Consider the following 21,091-nt stretch of genomic DNA (forward strand, 5'->3'; position numbering starts at 1 on the left):
GCACATGAGCTTATGTCTATGGTTTTCATCTCTGCATGACAACCATTCTCACTCTCCCCATAACATATAAACTCTTCATCACGTTTTGTAGCTTCACACAACCTATTGTTGCAATATATTGATGAACGATGTACTATGTGCAAGAAGCTTCATCCACATAGTGAAAGTTTCACACAAGGAAACATAATAATATTAATTGGAGATTTGTTCAACACCTCCGCCCCCTCGTCTACATAGAGGACTTACAACTACGTTAGTACTGGCATCATTAGACAAATCCATAGATAACAATGTCAATGTAAGAGCACTCATCAACATAATGGCCACTCACAAAATTAACCTTTTTTCGATTTTAAAATTATTTTTCAGGCACTGGGAAATACCAAAAATAAAACACCCTCCACCAGGGGAGTTATGTTCCATCAAAGCTTGTGCATCCAATCAAAAATTATAAATAATATTTCCAGAAAAAGTAGAAAACTATTTTTGAATTTACGAGAAAATAAGAGTATTAAGCATTTTCTTGAAACTTTGGTTAAAATTGCAAAAAGCACAAAAAAAATTTGGAAAGTCAATCACTTTGATGCGACGCGACTGTCATAGTGAGCCCCATTCAGTTATATGGTCTGACCACCATTGTGAGTGATTTAAAGGCATGCCTTGGCCACACCACACACACAAGAGATCATAAACACAACTTTGGGGTAGTAAAAAAGGTAAGCTTTGTGTGACACTGAATGTAAAGTGTAAAAGGAGATTCCATGAGCGAAAGAGAGACGAGCCTCTAATAGGGAAGTAATAGTACTATCATAAGAGAGACACATGAGTGAAGGAGAAATACTTGTTGATTAACCTACAAATTAGTTCACAAGATAAACAACAATCATGAAAGCATAAACAACACCCATTCAACAAGATCCATATCTAAAGCAATGAAGTAGTTCATTATCTTTAGTATGTATTACATCAACATATACCACAAACATATAAAGAATAGTCTTACTACATTCATGATACATGCATGAAAGAGTGTCGACTCAAAGAGCTTCTAATAATTAATGAAAGATTCCAAGTACATTGTTACATCGATGAAACACTAGCTCTAGTAGTGGAACATGAAGCTACAACTTGCTTCTCCAAAGAATGATTTTTCTCTCCTATGCACTACTAGAGAATCCAAGGCTAAATCTCTAAAAGTCCAAGCCCTTTCTTTGAGTTATGAGGGCCTATTTATAACAAATGACAATGAATCTTGAGTTTCCTCATGACTCTTCAACTTCTATGACCTATGGGCTACAATATAACTTTTCATATTCTACATATATATTTTTACACTCCACATGTGTCGCTTGGACTTCTTACATTGGACTGATTATTTACAAAAGACAAATTACATATAAGACAGTGGCTATATACGATAAAAATCTAATAAGACAAAATGTCCTCATAGAGGAGAAAGAGAAATCAATAACTTCGATATGGAGTTCATTTGTAATATATGAGTGTTATGCTCTAAAATTTGTTGCGATAAATTTGACTCAGACTAACAACTCTACAAATATCACATCTTTACCTCCAATGCCTTTGATAATATGGATTTGGAGCTGAATTGTACACTATTCCACAACCAAGATAATTTCATGTGAATTTTTGCTGGTGCAATTGCATATTGTAGAATAATGTTCTTAGTGATCTCCAAGCCTTCCTGACCTATTGCTTGTATGATTTGCTTAATGGACTTATTTATCTCTCGCATGATGACATCCTTGCCTCTGATCTCTATAAGTGAACCCATAGAAGGCATTCCATATTTTTGTGTCAAGGACTCCAAATTGTTGTTCAACCGACCATAACCAGCTATAGTGTTGGTCACTTGTTCACCGAGATGGGTGTAGTTCTGAATGTGGAGTCTTAATTGTACTTTGTCCATCCCGACAACAACCTTCTTGACCAACCACTTTGGAATATCTGGATATTTGACACCCCACTCCTGTATCAAATCTACAACTCTTTTTGTAACCTTTAGGAGCTTCAATATATCTTGAGATTTCTTCTATATTTCAACTAAGGGTGCCACTACCTCATGCAAGGGAATCATCTCATTATATAGTTGTTTCATGGTGTCCTTCATTGGCTCTGTTAGCGCTTGGAATTTACCTAGGCTGAGATAGACAAACTCTCAAGGCTACATCAAACCATTTCACCTCGTAGCTAGCCCTACGAGGTATGAGAAGGCTCTCTCGGGTCAGATTTGATAGATCTTTCAATATGATTAGGCTGACCAATTAGGATCAAAGATATTAGGCTAGTAAACTGATGAGAAAGGTTGATTTGAAGTTTTTGGGGTTTTTAATGACGGGGTTTTTCTGGGCTGCATGGGCAAAATCACAGCTTCAAACAGAGAAATATAATGAACAACACAGGTTGACGACTGAGGCAAGGTAGGCAAGGAATTTAGCATCAAATCTAGATTTTTAAATGGGATGGCAAGACTGGTGAGGAGCTAAGGAGGGCAAATAATACTTTGAATCCTCCTTAAACAGAAGAAAACATTGAAAGTGAACAAACTTATAGGAGGAGCATATAATACTATGAATTCCTACCTAAACACTTCATTTGTTCAGCTGGAAATGGTCATGAAATGAAATGGAACACAACAGATTACATATGAAACACAAGAAAACACTTATGCTAAATTAACAAACCACAGGAATCTCAGAAGAGCTGTGAAATTTCATTAAAAATCTCTCTCAAAGACTGTACAAGAAAGCTCTGCTACGCTCCAGCAGCTCCCAGCACTCAGAAAACTCTTCCCCTTACATCTACGCTCCCTCCTTACAAATGAATTTTTTAATACATTAAATAAAACTGCTGCCCAAAACAGGGGCGTTGTTTTAACTAACTACACCAAAATTGGAAAGAACGTTTTCTCTTTAATATATGAAACAAAAAACCACTGGGGAAAAACCAATCAACCCCAGGACCCGGCATTTGTTTTTATCATTATTAACAAAATAAACTAAAAACAAAACCATCAGCGTTTCCTGAAGAGAGAATGGCGCTCTTTCCACTGAAATCTGTTGATGATTTGGCTAATTTCGAGGCAAATCTGGTGCTAAAAATCTCATGAAATCATGACTGAGGATCGAAATTGGCAAATTCCTCTGATGGCCGACACATGGAACGCAGATCCAGCTTGAAACATTAATTAAAATCTGGGGAAATAGGAATCGAATCCTATTCTGTTGTTCTGGCACCGTTTGAATAGATTGTTCTGCCCTGAAAAAACTGTAATTTTCCTATTTTGGAAGTGCATGCGTTAAATATGTACTCAGATTCGCTCCACTTGGAAAGGAAACTAAGGGCGTCCTTAACAGAAACCTTCGTCCTGAATCCAATGTCCGCCACAAACTTTCTATTATGAACTTCAGGAGTTGAGTAAGGAGTATCAGAACCCAGGATCGATCTAATCTCATCACAATCAAAGAACAGATCAAATGGAAAATAAAGCCTCCCATCAAGTCGTGATTTTACCCAGCAATACTCACAAATCCTTAAAACACATGAAGACGCTGTATACTTCCCTTTCTTCCTACCAGGATCACCACAGGAGTAAGTAGCGTTTTGGCATCGCCATCAAATGCATCACTCATAAGCATCGTGAATTTATGATTTCTGTATGCCGCCCTCAGAAACCAGTGCACTAATAACCTCCCCAGGGCTGAAAGAGACCGATTGAGTCACTTTCCTTTGATTGCCTGTTGATCCTGTTGTAAAAATTCATTCGCAGAGCACAAGATATATGTGCCATGGCTTTTGCCCATGCAATACATAACAGAGATAATATCTTGCTCATCCTGGGGATGCTTGTCCAGATTAGTCATAAGGGCTTCAGATGTCATTTCATCATCAACAGGTTCAGTGAACACATCTAAAAAGCTATTCAGGCCACAAATTTGTCGTGCTTGTTTAAGTTTAAAAGCAGCTTCAAGTATTTCAGAACACCCAGTGCTTTTAGATAATATGCAAGTTTCCATCAGGTTAGAAATAACTAATGCTTTTGCCGCTGCTACCGTAAGTCCAATTGCAACATCAAACTGGGTTGCTCGAATCCGCTTTGAATATGTAGCATCAACCTGCCTTTTAATTTCTGAGTTCATGCATTTGAACAACTCCGCCGAGAGCAAAGCAATTAACTGACCCAAGCCCAACAATTGATCCATACAAAACACATATATTGTACCTTTCCGTCCTGTTGGCGGCAACTTCATACCTCACAGCAGGTGCCAGCATTAACATCACCAGAAAAGCCCTGCACAGACTTCCTTTGAACCCAACCTCGAATACCTAACAGAGGCGAAAGAGCTAATATCAAAAGTGACAACTTCCAGTTCGCTGAAAAAGCTATAACAAGACCCGCAACGATTGTTGAAATATTCTGCACAGCAAGTGCCAAAGCATCTCCCACAATGCCACGCACGGTTGCAGCATCTGTGTGTTGGTGCGACGAGGAGGTTTGTAGTAACCAACGCTAAAACAAAAGTGCCCAGGAAGTGACATCTTTTCGAAGCTTATGCGGAGGTTCGTAGAAACTGACCGTAGCCTATGAAATAAAGAGAGCAAAAATAGGAAATATGACCCCATTAACAGCTGCCGCAATGGATCCCAAAATGAACACTGGGGTTCGGGGCCTTTGGCTTGTTGAGATATACCAGGCGTAAAAGGGAAACATCTTTTAAAATATTTGACTGACCATCTTCCACATCTCCCCGCCTTTTGGGACGAAAACCAATTCATAAAGCTTCTGCTTTCATCTACTTGAACATCATCATCCCGGAGACCAACCTTTTCAACAATACAGCCACGGTCGATCACAGCGATCATATGGGAGACAACCTAGCATAGGCTCTCCTTGCCAATCAAGTCGAGCGTCTTGATCACGGGTGCCTCCATTCAAATTTACATGGGCGGATACACTAGCCTCGGAATCATGATTTTCAAAACTGTCACAACCATCGCATATGTTTGCTTGTTTTTCTTTGTTCCACACTCTCCAGAATAGCCGTAACAAGTGCTTGAGAACATTACTCTGTTTTTGCCTCTTCATCTGATGCATCTGAACAGTTCTGCTTTCAAACAATGTTTAATAGATACATACTTGTCCAAGAAGAGTCCAGTAAGAATACCGACACATTTCAGCACATATCGAATTCTGCTTCTACCTCCTTTAATTGACTAAGAAGAAAACCAACGCCCTGGATATTACAGGACAAAATTTATAATCATCCACATTTTTCTGTAAATAATTAGAAAACCATAGCACAAATGCATGGCAAGCATTGCTTCAGAGTGAGGCAACCAGTGTGCAAACAGATCCATGTCAATTCATAAAGGACACACATCCAAAAATTTAATGCTGAAACCATCGTTGAAGGTATGCAATGGGAGTTCGTAGAAATGGAGCATAGCGATTTGATATATGGATTTGCATGCATCCCAACTTTTGCCCATATACTCCGATGGTAGGAAGCAGTATTTGGTGCATGATACATGAGCTTCAGCAACTGCCAATACATCACGCCTTGCACTATGTTACGTTGCCTTGTGAAAAGCAAAATTATCACTAAAAATCCTAGCATAATCTCAGAGTTTGAACTCAAAATGTTCAGTGTTGCTGTGTTCGTATCTATCCACAGACAGGGATCCTCCACGTATTTTCTGTAAAGATTGGCACTGCTGAAGTTGCGTCTTAAATATTTCGCAACTAACTCAAGAGACCGACATAACACTGGTACCAAAGCAAACTTAATGGCCATCGGTGAAGAAACAAAGACAAAGCAGTATAGAAGATAGATGAAATCCTTGGTAGCAATAAGTGACTGGAGCCATAATTGAATAGCTTGAAGATTCCATGCCCTTGGCCTCCCATATATTGAATATATGGAATAAGAACAGGAGAATCCAGTGCCCACTAATGTAAAATGGTAAGCCCGATCCGAGAGACCCCAAGGAGAAAAAGGAAGCATCGCCATTATAGCCATGATCACCACCTGCAGAAGGCTTGCAGAACCCACATATCTAACTACAGGCGAAGTTGTCTGCATCCTTTCAAGTGTATCTTTCAAATCAAAGTTCAATCTAAGGTTTAACTTAGAATTGAATGGAGTTCGGCAAAGAGGACACCAAGGCATAGCCAAGTGTGTCTGCAACTCCTGCAAGCACTTGAGGCAACCATTATGACCACAAGCTAAAGAGGCAGGGCCACCATAGGTACCAAGGTTCTCCATACACACCGGACATGTGGGCAAATTTATTTTGTCTGCCATGTGTTGTAAAGGATAGTCTTTCATTTTGCTGTAAAAAGTTCTAAAGACACTCCCAGCTACAATTGTGATTTAATGAATCAAAAATTCAGTAAAGCCAAGATAACCTGCATGTCTGTGGATAATGAGAATGCCTTAATTGTAAATGCTCCAAGAGAACCTTTTGTTGATTTTTCTCAAGTACCTTCTGTTTGAACCTGCACATTCTTTTCACTCCAGCCAGGAAGTGCACATACTAAACGGACCAATGAATATTTCACAAGTAAGCTCTGTACCAAGGGTGCCACCATGATAGTTTGAAACCATATGAAGATAAAACTTGACCAAATTCATCAACAGTAGAGTCTGATGTAAGCTTTGTTTTGTGCTTGTGCTTTTACAGAGATAGGAGTTTGAAGTTTTTGAAGAGCTGGAGATAAATTACATAACTGAAACAACACATATTAATGATTTCTTCTTCAAAACAGGGTTTTGAAGAAGAATCAATCTCTGACATGAGACGGAGTCTAACATCGGCTCCATTTGGGATGGCAGCTGCCGCTCCGTGGAGGTGCCAAGAACCGCAGAACTTTGGAAGAGCAGACAGTGCCTCCATCCATTGGGCAATGGAGTCATCATCATCACAACTCTTGACTTATTTTCAAACTGAAACTGAACTCAAACAATCTTCAAGCAAACTAAAACAAGATGCTGCCCTTATGGCTGCTTATTTATTTACAAATCCTACTCTAATCTGCTGTACAAATAATAGATCAGGTAATGCTAAAATGCCATAATTTTAATGAGGTAGATAGTCAATTAGTTCAGATAGAAGACATCCCAGGCATGGCAGAAAATTTCAGGGAAATATTGAGAATGGACAGTGAAGAAAGGACTGCTGTCATAAAGTCAATTGCTGAAACAAATGAGTAGCAAGTCATGACTGCAACAACATCACAAGTGCAGCCCTTGGACGATGATGAAGATGGTCTTTGGACCATGGATTTTGATGGTGCAGTGGGCAGCGATGGAGCTGGCATAGGTGTATGGATTCGTAGCCCGTTTTCAGTCCCTAACCAAGTCCCAAGCAAGGTACAAGTGTGCTCTTATAAATTGGCTTTTGATTGTTCGAATAATGAAGCAGAATATGAGGCCCTTATAGTTGGTTTGAAAATCCTCTGGAAATTAAAAGCAAAGAAGATAGCAGTTTATGGCGACTCCGAGTTAGTGATCAAACAAGTAAAGGGGGAATTTCAAGCTAAACATCCTCGTATGCGGGCTTATCGCAATGCTGTTCTAGACATTTTGAAGCGGTTTTCAGAGCATACTTTAACATGCATACCCCGGATACAAAATGGAGTTGCGGATGCATTGGCCAGGGCAGCAAGCAATTTGAAAATACCAATGAATTCGAGCAACAAGTTTGAAATCTATGTAAAGCATCGCCCTACAATCCCGGACAACCAAAGGAGCTGGCAAGTCTTTCAGGATGATGAGGAAATCAAAGATTTCTTGCATGGAGAAGGTAAATTTGAAGAAATTTCAATAGACATGGAGCCTGAAGGAGTTAATCAAATGGATGTTTTGCAGCTGAAAGATAATCATATTCCTAAAGGGCTGATTCCTTTAGAATAACTTTTTGATCAAGATGATGTGGCTCACAAGCCAACGTTGATGCCAACAGAAGAAGGTGTGGAAGATGTGAACCTTGGGACAGCAGAACATCCAAAGATGGTGAAATTATCAAAGGCTCTGCCACTCAAGGTAAAGAATCAATACATTAGATTGCTGTCATCATTTTCTAATGTATTCGCTTGGGATTATTCAGATTTAAAGACATATGATACAAGCATCATCCAGCACACTATTCCTATAAAGCCAAATCAAAAGCCTTTTCGGCAAAAGTTGCGGAGGATCAATCCCAAGTTGCTGCCTTTGATTGAGAAAGAGGTCAATAGGCTCTACAAGTCCGGAATCATAGTTCCCATTCGCTTTTCAGATTGGATCTCCAACCTAGTGCCTGTGAGAAAGAAGACCGGTGAGATTCGCTTGTGCATAGACTTCAGAAATTTAAACAAAGTGTCGCTAAAGGACAACTATCCGCTGCCTAAAATGGACCACATATTGGAGCGGGTAGTGGGTGCCTCAAAGATGTCATTGCTAGATGGATACTCCGGCTATAATCAGATCTTAGTCCATGAGGATGACCGTGATAAGACAGCTTTCACTACGCCTTGGGGAACATTCCATTATGCTAAAATGCCATTCGGTTTGAAGAATGCAGGTGCTACATTTCAGCGAGCTATGGATATGGCTTTTGCAAATGAAAAGGACATATTCTTAGTTGTATATCTTGATGACTTAACGGTCTTTTCCAAATCCGATGAGGAGCATCTATTTCACTTAACTAAAGTGTTCCAAAAATGCAGAAAATATGGCATTTCTTTAAATCCAAAAAAGAGTCTTTTTGCCATGAGTGAAGGTAAATTGCTGGGACATATCATTTCCAAAGACGGTATACGAATTGATCCCGCACGGGTGGAGGCAATTCAGCAGCTAGAGCAGCCCCGAAATAAGAAGGAGATACAATCTTTTAATGGTAAATTAAATTTTCTGCGCCGCTTCATTCCTAATCTTGCAGAGCACCTTAGAGAAATGACCAACATGCTTCGGAAGGACAGCGAGATCAAATGGACCGAGGAGGCAGTCAAATCCTTCAATTTAATCAAGGTAATCTTGTCTTCAGCCCCGACCTTAATCATCCCTGATTATACTTAGGATTTCATTGTGTTTTCTTTTGCTTTCGAGCATACATTAGCAGCCGTATTAATGCAAAAAAGAGAGGGTGTTGAAAGGCCAATTGCATTTTTCAGTCGGATCATTAGAGATGGGGCATTAAACTATAATATCATTGAGAAACAAGCGCTGGCCCTGATTAAGGCATTGAAAGATTTCCGGGTTTATATTCTTCACTCTCATGTATTAGCTTATGTTCCTAGTGCAGCGGTAAAGGATGTCTTGGTACAAACAGAGCCGGAAGGTAGGAGAGGTAAATGGATTGCTGCTCTCTTGGAATATGATGTTGAAATCAAGCCCACCAAGCCGATTAAAGGACAAGGACTTGCTAAACTAATGGCTGAAACAAACCTTCATGCCCTTGATATCAACTTGATCGCTGCCTTATCCGATGGTGAAGGAGAAAATTCAGCGGTTCAGGTATCAGATATTTTTATTAATTCTCCTTGGTATGTTGATATAGTGTATGTACTTCAGAATGTGTCCGCGCCTCCTGGAATGTCGAAAAACAAAGCTAGGACTTTGAAATTAAAGGCTGCTAAATTTTGCATTATGAAATCAACATTGTATTGGAAAGATCCCGGGGGCATCTTGCTAAATTGTTTGGTTGAAGAGGAAGCAAAAGCGACGGTAGAAGACTTCCATAAAGGTGACTGTGGAGGTCATTTATTTTGGAAAACTACAGCCAACAAGATTTTGCGAGCTGGTTTTTATTGGCCTTCTCTTTTTTCTGATGTGTACAAAGCGGTAAAGAGCTGCCATGAGTGCCAAATATTTCAAGGAAAACAAAAGTTGCAGCCATTGCCTCTCAAACCGGTGGAGATTAGTGCGCCATTTCAGCAGTGGGGCCTTGATTTCATTGGTGAAATCCACCCAACTTCGTCCGGGCAGCATAGATGGATCTTGACTGCCATTGATTACTTCACAAAGTGGATAGAGGCAATTCCTACTCGGCAGGCCACAGATTCGGTAATTATCTCTTTTCTTGAAACTAATATCTTGTCACGTTTCGGCTGTCCATTCAAAATAATCACAGATAATGCAGCTGCCTTTAAGTCCAATAAGATGGTTGATTTCTGCTATAAGTACAACATCAGCTTGGGTCACTCCACCGCTTATCATCCGCAAGGTAATGGGCTGGCCGAATCATCAAATAAGTCACTAGTGAACATTATCAAGAAGATGCTGGAAATTAACAAGAAAAGTTGGCACAAGAAGTTGGTCAATGCATTATGGGCTGATCGGGTGAGCCAAAAGAAGTCCATTGGAATGTCGCCATTTGAGATTGTATACGGAGTTGATGCAGTCTTTCCAACATCACTTAGTGTACCGGTCGCGAAATTACTTCAAGAAACGGGAGAAGATATGGATCCAATGCAACGGAGAATCAATCAAATGGTCCACTTACAGCAAACAAGGGAAGAAGTTCTCCAAAACTCTTTAAAGCTGCAAGAACGTATCAAGAAAATCTATGATAAGAAGGCAAAGTTGGAAAATTTTCAGCTAGAGGATGTTGTTTTGAGATGGGATGCTCGAAACGAGGACAAAGGTAAGCACAGTAAATTTGATAATTTATGGAAAGGTCCTTATAAGATTGCTGCATATCGTGGTCCTAATGCTTTCATTCTCAAAGAGTTGAATGGTGATGAATGTCCCGGTGGGTCGGTGAATGGCCGGCTTCTCAAGAGATATCATGCTTGAACAATGCTGCTCTAAGTCATCTTCATTGTATATATCATTTTACTTTACTACAGCAAGTGTGAACTGATCTCTCAGCCTTGGTTTGGGGCCCGCAGTGAAGGCTATAATTCCGAGGATGAAGATTGGTTGGTGTGAGGTTTTCAGTTTGTTTATTTTCTGCAAGAATCAGTTTGTTTGAGTCATAGTCCTTTGAAAGTTTTCAGTTTATAATCCAAGTCAAATAAAGTCTGTTCGAGTATGGTTATATTTGTACTAGTTGACTCCATTGCCCAATAAGGCACTGGTCTGCTCTCCCAAGAGGTCTGAGGTTCTTGGCACCTCCAAGGAGCTGCCATCCCCATTGGAGCCAATGTTAGTGTCGGTCTTGAGCCCTCCATCGGTGATCAATAGCTCTTTGCATATGCATAGGTAGGTGTCTCATTAGTGTCAGTTTTGCATCCCGCTAGGCATGCCATAAAACTGAATGGAGGGCTGGTCTTTGTTCCCTTCTTGGCTTTGCTGGAATCAGGTCATACCATTTGAAAAAACCTTGTGTCACACTTGTTTCATTTTTGTCTTGAAATTCCAAGTCTAGGTATAGGGTTTCGGTCAAAATCATTGCCAGGTCATGAGTCAAAAGTCTGATGGTCTTCAGCAAGCCAGAAGGAGGTTTGTAATTACGTTTTATTGATAGTTTTCATCTGCTACAGCTTATTTTTACCTTGGTTTTAAAAACTCTGTTTTTAAACCCAAGGTCATGTGAAAATGGCAACAATAAAGGAAATTTTCAAAAATCTTCAGAATGCCGGCAACAACCCTGGTTTCTTCCTCAGAATCCATCAGAGAATCAACCTGCAAAAAGAACCAAGTGAAAACACTCAAAAATCAATTTCAGGCAAAGTGCAACTTAAAAAACAGTGTTAAATTAAATGCCAAAACATGCAACATTTGAAAGTGGGTTTGATGTTTTAATTTTTTTTTTAAATGTGGACCTATAAAGACCAAAAAGCCCTCTTCATGGCCTCATTATGCATTGACAAACTTGCAAGACACAAAGAGAAGCAAAGAAAGGCGATTTGGCTGCGATTTTAGTCATTTCTGGAGGAGCGACTAGTTGAGTTGGAGGTGCGACTAGTTGGGCAGGTGCGACGAGTCAGAGCTGCTCTCACAGTGTAATTTTTGAACTGGAGCGACGAGTCAGAGGGGTGCTACTAGTCGAGCTGGGTTTGCCAAGAAACGTGGCAAATCACCCAAATCGCCCTCCCAAATTGCTAAATCGACCAGGTAAGCTCCAAATTCATCTGTGATAACAAGGAATAAGTGAATGATGACATGTCTCATGGTTTTCTTCTTCAAAAAATTTGCAAGATAAATGGTGAATTTAAATGTTGTCAATGTAGGCAAATCTGCTAGGGTTTTGTTTGTTTTTCAAGGTAAAAATCCCTCTTATCCCATCCTTGTTCCCTTGGCAATTAAATTCACAAATGTTGCTGCATGTTTATCTTATTATTTCATTTATATCGTTTGCCAGAAATACAAGGTTTCCATCCCATATTCCTTCAAAATCTTTCCCTTCCCAAATTTCTTCGCTAAACCCTATTATCCTTCATGTTCCCACAAACCCTAAATTGCCCTTCTCCTTCCCCACAGCAAGCAAATTACATGGACCTGCAGCAAGAAAATAAAACAAAAAGAATAAAAATATATATATATATATATATATATATATATATATATATATAAAATGATATGAAAAGAAAAATAAAAATAAAATGCCAAAATGACCCAAATATGAAAAACAAAGATATTATTGGGTATAAAAAAGAGGCAAGCTGCTGTTATGAAATTTATAAAAAGAAAAATCAAAGATTGCAGCTGTGTATATATTCATAATGGACATATTGCTGTGTTTTTGGTCTATAAAATCGTGTTGCTGTGCTGCCCAAAATAAACTCTGTTTTCCCTTTTTTATCATTCCCTTGAAGTTGTCAAATCTCCTTTTGATAAAAATACAAGTGAAGCTCTCTTTCCCTTATCACTAAATGCATATGAATCCCGTCCAGATAGCAGAGTTTGCTTCATTAAAGGATAAAAATCAAATGGATAATGCTGCCCCATACCCCCTGTCATATATGTTCTTTCCCTTGGTCCCTATCATACATGGTTTCGTTGCAAATGATTTCTTAAAAATGATAAGATGGTATGTGTTACATTTTGTGAATTTTCCCTAAAAATCCCTGTTTTTATTTCCCATTCCTTATTAAAAATCCCTCCCCTAACAGTTCCCTTATGATTTTTCCCCTTGAAAACAGCATACTTCTCAGCATTTTGCAGGCAGAGGCAGCAGTTCTATTTACCTTTCAGCTTGCTCATCTGGTTCCAAAACCATGTCAGACACCGAGAGTTATGAGCCTAGTGATGACCATTCATCAGCTACAGAAGTGGTGGTACAACAGAGGGTTCCTAAGAGGGGTGGTCATCATAGGAGACAGGAACCTACTTCTTTGGCAGCATTGCAGGCTTGTCCTTTGGCAATGAACGGTTTTCGGTACATGTCATGTTTTCAGTTCTGTGAGAGGCTTGCTCACATTCAGCATCATAGTGAGTTGGCACGTTTATTTGTTTTGCACCTTCATGATGGGCAGGTCACTCTTGCAGGGGTGAATTTTGTGTTATCTCCAGAGATGATTTCAGAGGCTACCGGGATACCGAATGTAGGGGAAGTGTGGCCCAAGCGCAAACTGCTGGACTTTATCTTTTTTGAGCCATATGTCAGGCCCTCATTTGTGAGCCACTTGTCAGGAATCTTTCCTTCCAGATTCCTCCGGGCGGAGTATGTTTCGATCATGAAGCTTATCATGCAATACTTTACATGTGACGGAAGATTTTCACTGGTCTCCACTTGTCATATTCGCATGTTGATGCACTTTACCAGGGTGAGGATGATGAACATCCCAGTTTTCTTCTGCCAGGACTTTCAGAGGATGTCATCCGTATTTCAGAGGCGGACCCCAGCCCAGCAGCATAGGAGTCTGTGCCATCATGGTCTCATTCAGCTCATTGTTTCCCATCAGTTGAGGCAGCAGGGCATTTCATGGGCAGACTTCATTTCTCATGAGGTTTTTACAGCGACATCACGGCCACAGCCAGAGCCACAGAGAGGTCAGCCAGAGCCACAGATCATTCATGAGGAGGGAGGTCCATCACGCCAGGCAGAGATTATTGTGCCTACACATGTTGTTTCCCCACTACAGTGTACATATCAGAGGGGTCATAGGACCTTGTTTGCAGCAGCTCAACGAGTATTTTCTCCACATCAGGTGGAAGGGGTCTCGTCGTCATCATCAGATCAGCGAGTGTTATCTCCACACCAGGTGGAAGGGGCCTCGTTGCCGACAGCAGCACAGGTAGCAGAGAGGGGCAAGCAGCCCATGATTGAGGATGAGAGAGCTGGCGATACACGTCATGATTCCATTGATTTTGATGCTCATTCTCCTCCTTCAGATTTTTATGAGCTTATCAGACAGAGAGAGGAGGAGAACCTCGTGTTGCAGCGGAAGCTCGAAATGGCTCAATGGACCATCACTTATCTAGAACAGCGCACCAAACAATTAGAAGAAGAAAAAGAACTTGATGAGCTATGGAGGATCCGCAATGATCGAACTTTGAACCGTAGGAGGCCCGGTGACCCATTGCCTGCTGACCGGGAGTCCATGCTTATCAGTGTGAATGCACACTTGGAGAGATTGTTGGAGAAGGCAAATCGTGACAAAGAGCTGCTACGCAACGTGAAAACACACTATTGGGCAAGGTTGCACGTTTGCAAGGCAAAAATGAAGATACTCCAAAGGAAGTTGTCCGAGGCCCGCAAGAGGAGGAAAAAGACCAACCCGCTCCGTATCTTGGCTGAGGCCTCTCTTACTCACCATGATACTGACTAGCCTTCTTCTAGCAGCAAAACCAAGAAATTTTGAGGCATTTTTTTTGGAATTTTAATGGTTTTGGCCACTCGACTCGTCTCACCCCGTACGAGACGAGTCGTCGATACAGCTCAGAACGGGGAAAACTCTACATGGTTGGATTTGTCTTGTAAAAGTACACTTGCCTATGGAAGCGTTTCAAATTTTGTGAAGATTTGGGCAGCCAAAAGCTCAAAATACAACCAAATTTTGACTTTCTGCCCTTTTTTGAGTAGATAGTCAATTAGTTCAGAAACCATATGAAGATAAAACTTGACCAAATTCATCAACAGTAGAGTCTGATGTAAGCTTTGTTTTGTGCTTGTGCTTTTACAGAGATAGGAGTTTGAAGTTTTTGAAGAGCTGGAGATAAATTACATAACTGAAACAACACATATTAATGATTTCTTCTTCAAAACAGGGTTTTGAAGAAGAATCAATCTCTGACATGAGACGGAGTCTAACATCGGCTCCATTTGGGATGGCAGCTGCTGCTCCGTTGAGGTGCCAAGAACCGCAGAACTTTGGAAGAGCAGACAGTGCCTCCATCCATTGGGCAATGGAGTCATCATCATCACAACTCTTGACTTATTTTCAAACTGAAACTGAACTCAAACAATCTTCAAGCAAACTAAAACAAGATGCTGCCCTTATGGCTGCTTATTTATTTATTTATTTTCATCTGCTATAGCTTATTTTTACCTTGGTTTTAAAAACTCTGTTTTTAAACCCAAGGTCATGTGAAAATGGCAACAATAAAGGAAATTTTCAAAAATCTTCAGAATGCCGGCAACAACCCTGGTTTCTTCCTCAGAATCCATCAGAGAATCAACCTGCAAAAAGAACCAAGTGAAAACACTCAAAAATCAATTTCAGGCAAAGTGCAACTTAAAAAACAGTGTTAAATTAAATGCCAAAACATGCAACATTTGAAATTGGGTTTGATGTTTTAATTTTTTTTTTAAATGTGGACCTATAAAGACCAAAAAGCCCTCTTCATGGCCTCATTATGCATTGACAAACTTGCAAGACACAAAGAGAAGCAAAGAAAGGCGATTTGGCTGCGATTTTAGTCATTTCTGGAGGAGCGACTAGTTGAGTTGGAGGTGCGACTAGTTGGGCAGGTGCGACGAGTCAGAGCTGCTCTCACAGTGTAATTTTTGAACTGGAGCGACGAGTCAGAGGGGTGCTACTAGTCGAGCTGGGTTTGCCAAGAAACGTGGCAAATCACCCAAATCGCCCTCCCAAATTGCTAAATCGACCAGGTAAGCTCCAAATTCATCTGTGATAACAAGGAATAAGTGAATGATGACATGTCTCATGGTTTTCTTCTTCAAAAAATTTGCAAGATAAATGGTGAATTTAAATGTTGTCAATGTAGGCAAATCTGCTAGGGTTTTGTTTGTTTTTCAAGGTAAAAATCCCTCTTATCCCATCCTTGTTCCCTTGGCAATTAAATTCACAAATGTTGTTGCATGTTTATCTTATTATTTCATTTATATCGTTTGCCAGAAATACAAGGTTTCCATCCCATATTCCTTCAAAATCTTTCCCTTCCCAAATTTCTTCGCTAAACCCTAATATCCTTCATGTTCCCACAAACCCTAAATTGCCCTTCTCCTTCCCCACAGCAAGCAAATTACATGGACCTGCAGCAAGAAAATAAAACAAAAAGAATAAAAAATATATATATATATATATAAAAATTGATATGAAAAGAAAAATAAAAATAAAATGCCAAAATGACCCAAATATGAAAAACAAAGATATTATTGGGTATAAAAAAGAGGCAAGCTGTTGTTATGAAATTTATAAAAAGAAAAATCAAAGATTGCAGCTGTGTATATATTCATAATGGACATATTGCTGTGTTTTTGGTCTATAAAATCGTGTTGCTGTGCTGCCCAAAATAAACTCTGTTTTCCCTTTTTTATCATTCCCTTGAAGTTGTCAAATCTCCTTTTGATAAAAATACAAGTGAAGCTCTCTTTCCCTTATCACTAAATGCATATGAATCCCGTCCAGATAGCAGAGTTTGCTTCATTAAAGGATAAAAATCAAATGGATAATGCTGCCCCATACCCCCTGTCATATATGTTCTTTCCCTTGGTCCCTATCATACATGGTTTCGTTGCAAATGATTTCTTAAAAATGATAAGATGGTATGTGTTACATTTTGTGAATTTTCCCTAAAAATCCCTGTTTTATTTCCCATTCCTTATTAAAAATCCCTCCCCTAACAGTTCCCTTATGATTTTTCCCCTTGAAAACAGCATACTTCTCAGCATTTTGCAGGCAGAGGCAGCAGTTCTATTTACCTTTCAGCTTGCTCATCTGGTTCCAAAACCATGTCAGACACCGAGAGTTATGAGCCTAGTGATGACCATTCATCAGCTACAGAAGTGGTGGTACAGCAGAGGGTTCCTAAGAGGGGTGGTCATCATAGGAGACAGGAACCTACTTCTTTGGCAGCATTGCAGGCTTGTCCTTTGGCAATGAACGGTTTTCGGTACATGTCATGTTTTCAGTTCTGTGAGAGGCTTGCTCACATTCAGCAGCATAGTGAGTTGGCACGTTTATTTGTTTTGCACCTTCATGATGGGCAGGTCACTCTTGCAGGGGTGAATTTTGTGTTATCTCCAGAGATGATTTTAGAGGCTACCGGGATACCGAATGTAGGGGAAGTGTGGCCCAAGCGCAAACTGCTGGACTTTATCTTTTTTGAGCCATATGTCAGGCCCTCATTTGTGAGCCACTTGTCAGGAATCTTTCCTTCCAGATTCCTCCGGGTGGAGTATGTTTCGATCATGAAGCTTATCATGCAATACTTTACATGTGACGGAAGATTTTCACTGGTCTCCACTTGTCATATTCGCATGTTGATGCACTTTACCAGGGTGAGGATGATGAACATCCCGGTTTTCTTCTGCCAGGACTTTCAGAGGATGTCATCCGTATTTCAGAGGCGGACCCCAGCCCAGCAGCATAGGAGTCTGTGCCATCATGGTCTCATTCAGCTCATTGTTTCCCATCAGTTGAGGCAGCGGGGCATTTCATGGGCAGACTTCATTTCTCATGAGGTTTTTACAGCGACATCACGGCCACAGCCAGAGCCACAGAGAGGTCAGCCAGAGCCACAGATCATTCATGAGGAGGGAGGTCCATCACGCCAGGCAGAGATTATTGTGCCTACACATGTTGTTTCCCCACTACAGTGTACATATCAGAGGGGTCATAGGACCTTGTTTGCAGCAGCTCGACGAGTATTTTCTCCACATCAGGTGGAAGGGGTCTCGTCGTCATCATCAGATCAGCGAGTGTTATCTCCACACCAGGTGGAAGGGGCCTCGTTGCCGACAGCAACACAGGTAGCAGAGAGGGGCAAGCAGCCCATGATTGAGGATGAGAGAGCTGGCGATACACGTCATGATTCCATTGATTTTGATGCTCATTCTCCTCCTTCAGATTTTTATGAGCTTATCAGACAGAGAGAGGAGGAGAACCTCGTGTTGCAGCGGAAGCTCGAAATGGCTCAATGGACCATCACTTATCTAGAACAACGCACCAAACAATTAGAAGAAGAAAAAGAACTTGATGAGCTATGGAGGATCCGCAATGATCGAACTTTGAACCGTAGGAGGCCCGGTGACCCATTGCCTGCTGACCGGGAGTCCATGCTTATCAGTGTGAATGCACACTTGGAGAGATTGTTGGAGAAGGCAAATCGTGACAAAGAGCTGCTACGCAACATGAAAACACACTATTGGGCAAGGTTGCACGTTTGCAAGGCAAAAATGAAGATACTCCAAAGGAAGTTGTCCGAGGCCCGCAAGAGGAGGAAAAAGACCAACCCGCTCCGTATCTTGGCTGAGGCCTCTCTTACTCACCATGATACTGACTAGCCTTCTTCTAGCAGCAAAACCAAGAAATTTTGAGGCATTTTTGGCATTTTTTTTGGAATTTTACAGGTTTTGGCCACTCGACTCGTCTCACCCCGTACGAGACGAGTCGTCGATACAGCTCAGAACGGGGAAAAATCTACATGGTTGGATTTGTCTTGTAAAAGTACACTTGCCTATGGAAGCGTTTCAAATTTTGTGAAGATTTGGGCAGCCAAAAGCTCAAAATACAGCCAAATTTTGACTTTCTGCCCCTTTTTTGAGTTGTAGAAAGCAGTCTTGGGAGATTTGATTTTTTAGGGGTCAAATCAACTCCAAATTCAGAAATTCTGGTTGGGTTGGAAAGTAGACTTCCAGACCTTTCCAACGAGCTATCCTGCACTTGATTTGGACTTCGGAAAGGCCCTCAAACAGCGCTGCCAAAAGGTGCGACTAGTCAAGCCAGAGGTGCGACCAGTCAAGCAAAATTTGCCAGTTTTTGACCAGTTCGGCCAGCTAAGCACAGTTTTCACTTGGGTTGATTATTTAGGCATGTAATTGATGGATTCTTGTGTAAATTTCATGGCATTAGATACTTTTACTCTTCTTTTACCTCTTCTAGAAGCTTCTTTGATGTAAAAAGTTAATATTTAATGCATGGATAAGCTTCCTAACTTTTAGAGGCAGGTTGTTGTGCTGGCCTATTATCTAGTGACTGATTTAGAATTAGTTGTAACAGCTCCTAGGAAGCTGAGCTCGACCCCTAGAGGTGGGGGAAGAGGTTTGACCTTCTATATTATGCCTTCTCTTTCTCATTTTCAGGGTTGGACTCTAGAGGGAGAAGTGCTATTGTATTTTTGACTTGTATTTTCTGCAATTTGAGGAAAAGGAAGGCCAGGATTTTGCAGACTTCATTGTGGATTCTTGTGGATTATTATGTTGATGGTGTGTCTCCTACTGTTATTGTAAGTGTGTTTATGTGTTCCATTTCTTAATCTCTTGCTGCTATTTAAACAAAAGAAGTGATAAAGTTTGAATTCATGCATGCCATGCTCAACTTTCAATTTTGTTTAAAAGTTATGTTTTCCACTGTCTAGAGAGGATTCGAATTCATTGTTCGCCCTCTTTAGCTTCTCTTCTTTCTTCCTTGATCATCTCTTTCAGCTAAAGGCATCAACATAAACTCCTACCTTGCCCCAAAGACCCACCTGCAAAAACTGAGCTCAATCCCCGCACCCTGAATTGCACTCCCTCCAAATCGCCACCAAAAAACCCAAAAACTTTAAATCAAATCCCCTTATCAGTTTACTAGCCTAAAATCCTTATTCCTAATTGGTCAAACTCATCTCATTGAGAAATCCACCAAGTTTGACCCGAGAGAGCCTTCTCATACCTCGTAGGGCTAGCTACGAGGTGAAATGGTTTGATGTAGCCTTGAGAGTTTGTCTATCTCAGCCTAGGTGAATTCCAAGCGCTAACAGGCTCCAATTCTTCAAGTATAGTTGATTGTAACTCCATTGTGTTGAGACTGTTAGAAGATAGTTGTTAACTCTCTGCAGTGAGTGATCTACTTGTTTCTTTATCGCAACTAACTCTTTCCTTAACCATGCATTCTCACTCATAAGATGTTATGAGTTGTCCAATGTTGTTGTCGCAAAAGAAACATTAGCTTCCATGACTGCAAGTGGATTTCTCCTGGTATTAGTTGTTATTACCTTCTCAATGGATATGAAGACTGGATGTTCAAGATCATTTGGGAAGTACCTTCACCTCTCTTGCACAATTCTCTTCTTCAATTGGTCGAATGTAATATTACATACATCCATGACCCTATCATCTAGTGGAGGGATAAGTCCCATTTTGTTGAACTAGAGATGGCCATCGGTAAGAGGAGGTTTTGATGGAGTGCCTGGTTCATTTGCAATGGGATCAATATCATCCTCTTCCTCTAATTCTGCTTCTATATTTTGGATCATCTATTCTTCCTCCATCATTTGCGTAGCTTCTTCCTCTTTTGCTTTCCTTAGCTATTCCTCTGCTTCCTGCTTATTCCTAAGCAAGTCATCGTGCTTTCTCTTTTCTTCCTCTTCTTTCTATGAGTACTTCTTCTCTCTTTTGCGCTCTTCTTGCCACTGCTTCTCCGCCTCTAACCTTCTCTTCTCCTCCTCCCTTTGTTTCCTCTACTACTCTGCCTCAATAACACCTTTGCACATTGGATAAGATTTAAACTTTCTGCTTCTTTCTGCCACTGGTTCATGCTTGATCCTATTTCTAGGTGTTGCAGTACTCACTTGAGTAACTACTACCTATTGTACCTCCTGCATTTGTACATTTGGAACCTGTGGAACTTGGGAGGGACCTAACTCATCTCTTGGGTGGTTCTTTCTCAATGCATTGCACCAATTCTTAATCTTTTCATCCTATGAAGTAGTCATTGGTACGTATGCCCAAGTGTATTGTATCCTATCACAATGTT

General features: G+C 40.6%; 1 pseudogene; it reads right to left on the bottom strand.

Annotated features, from left to right (window-relative positions):
• Positions 1-5,315: 5,315 nt before the first annotated feature.
• Positions 5,316-6,104, bottom strand: LOC149161976 (uncharacterized; annotated as a pseudogene).
• Between the last annotated feature and the right edge of the window lie 14,987 nt (positions 6,105-21,091).

The sequence above is a fragment of the Pinus tabuliformis genome, chromosome 5_2 (assembly GCF_031772625.1).
Source record: "Pinus tabuliformis cultivar Carrire ecotype Pingquan chromosome 5_2, CPIR1, whole genome shotgun sequence".
NCBI lineage: Eukaryota > Viridiplantae > Streptophyta > Pinopsida > Pinales > Pinaceae > Pinus > Pinus tabuliformis.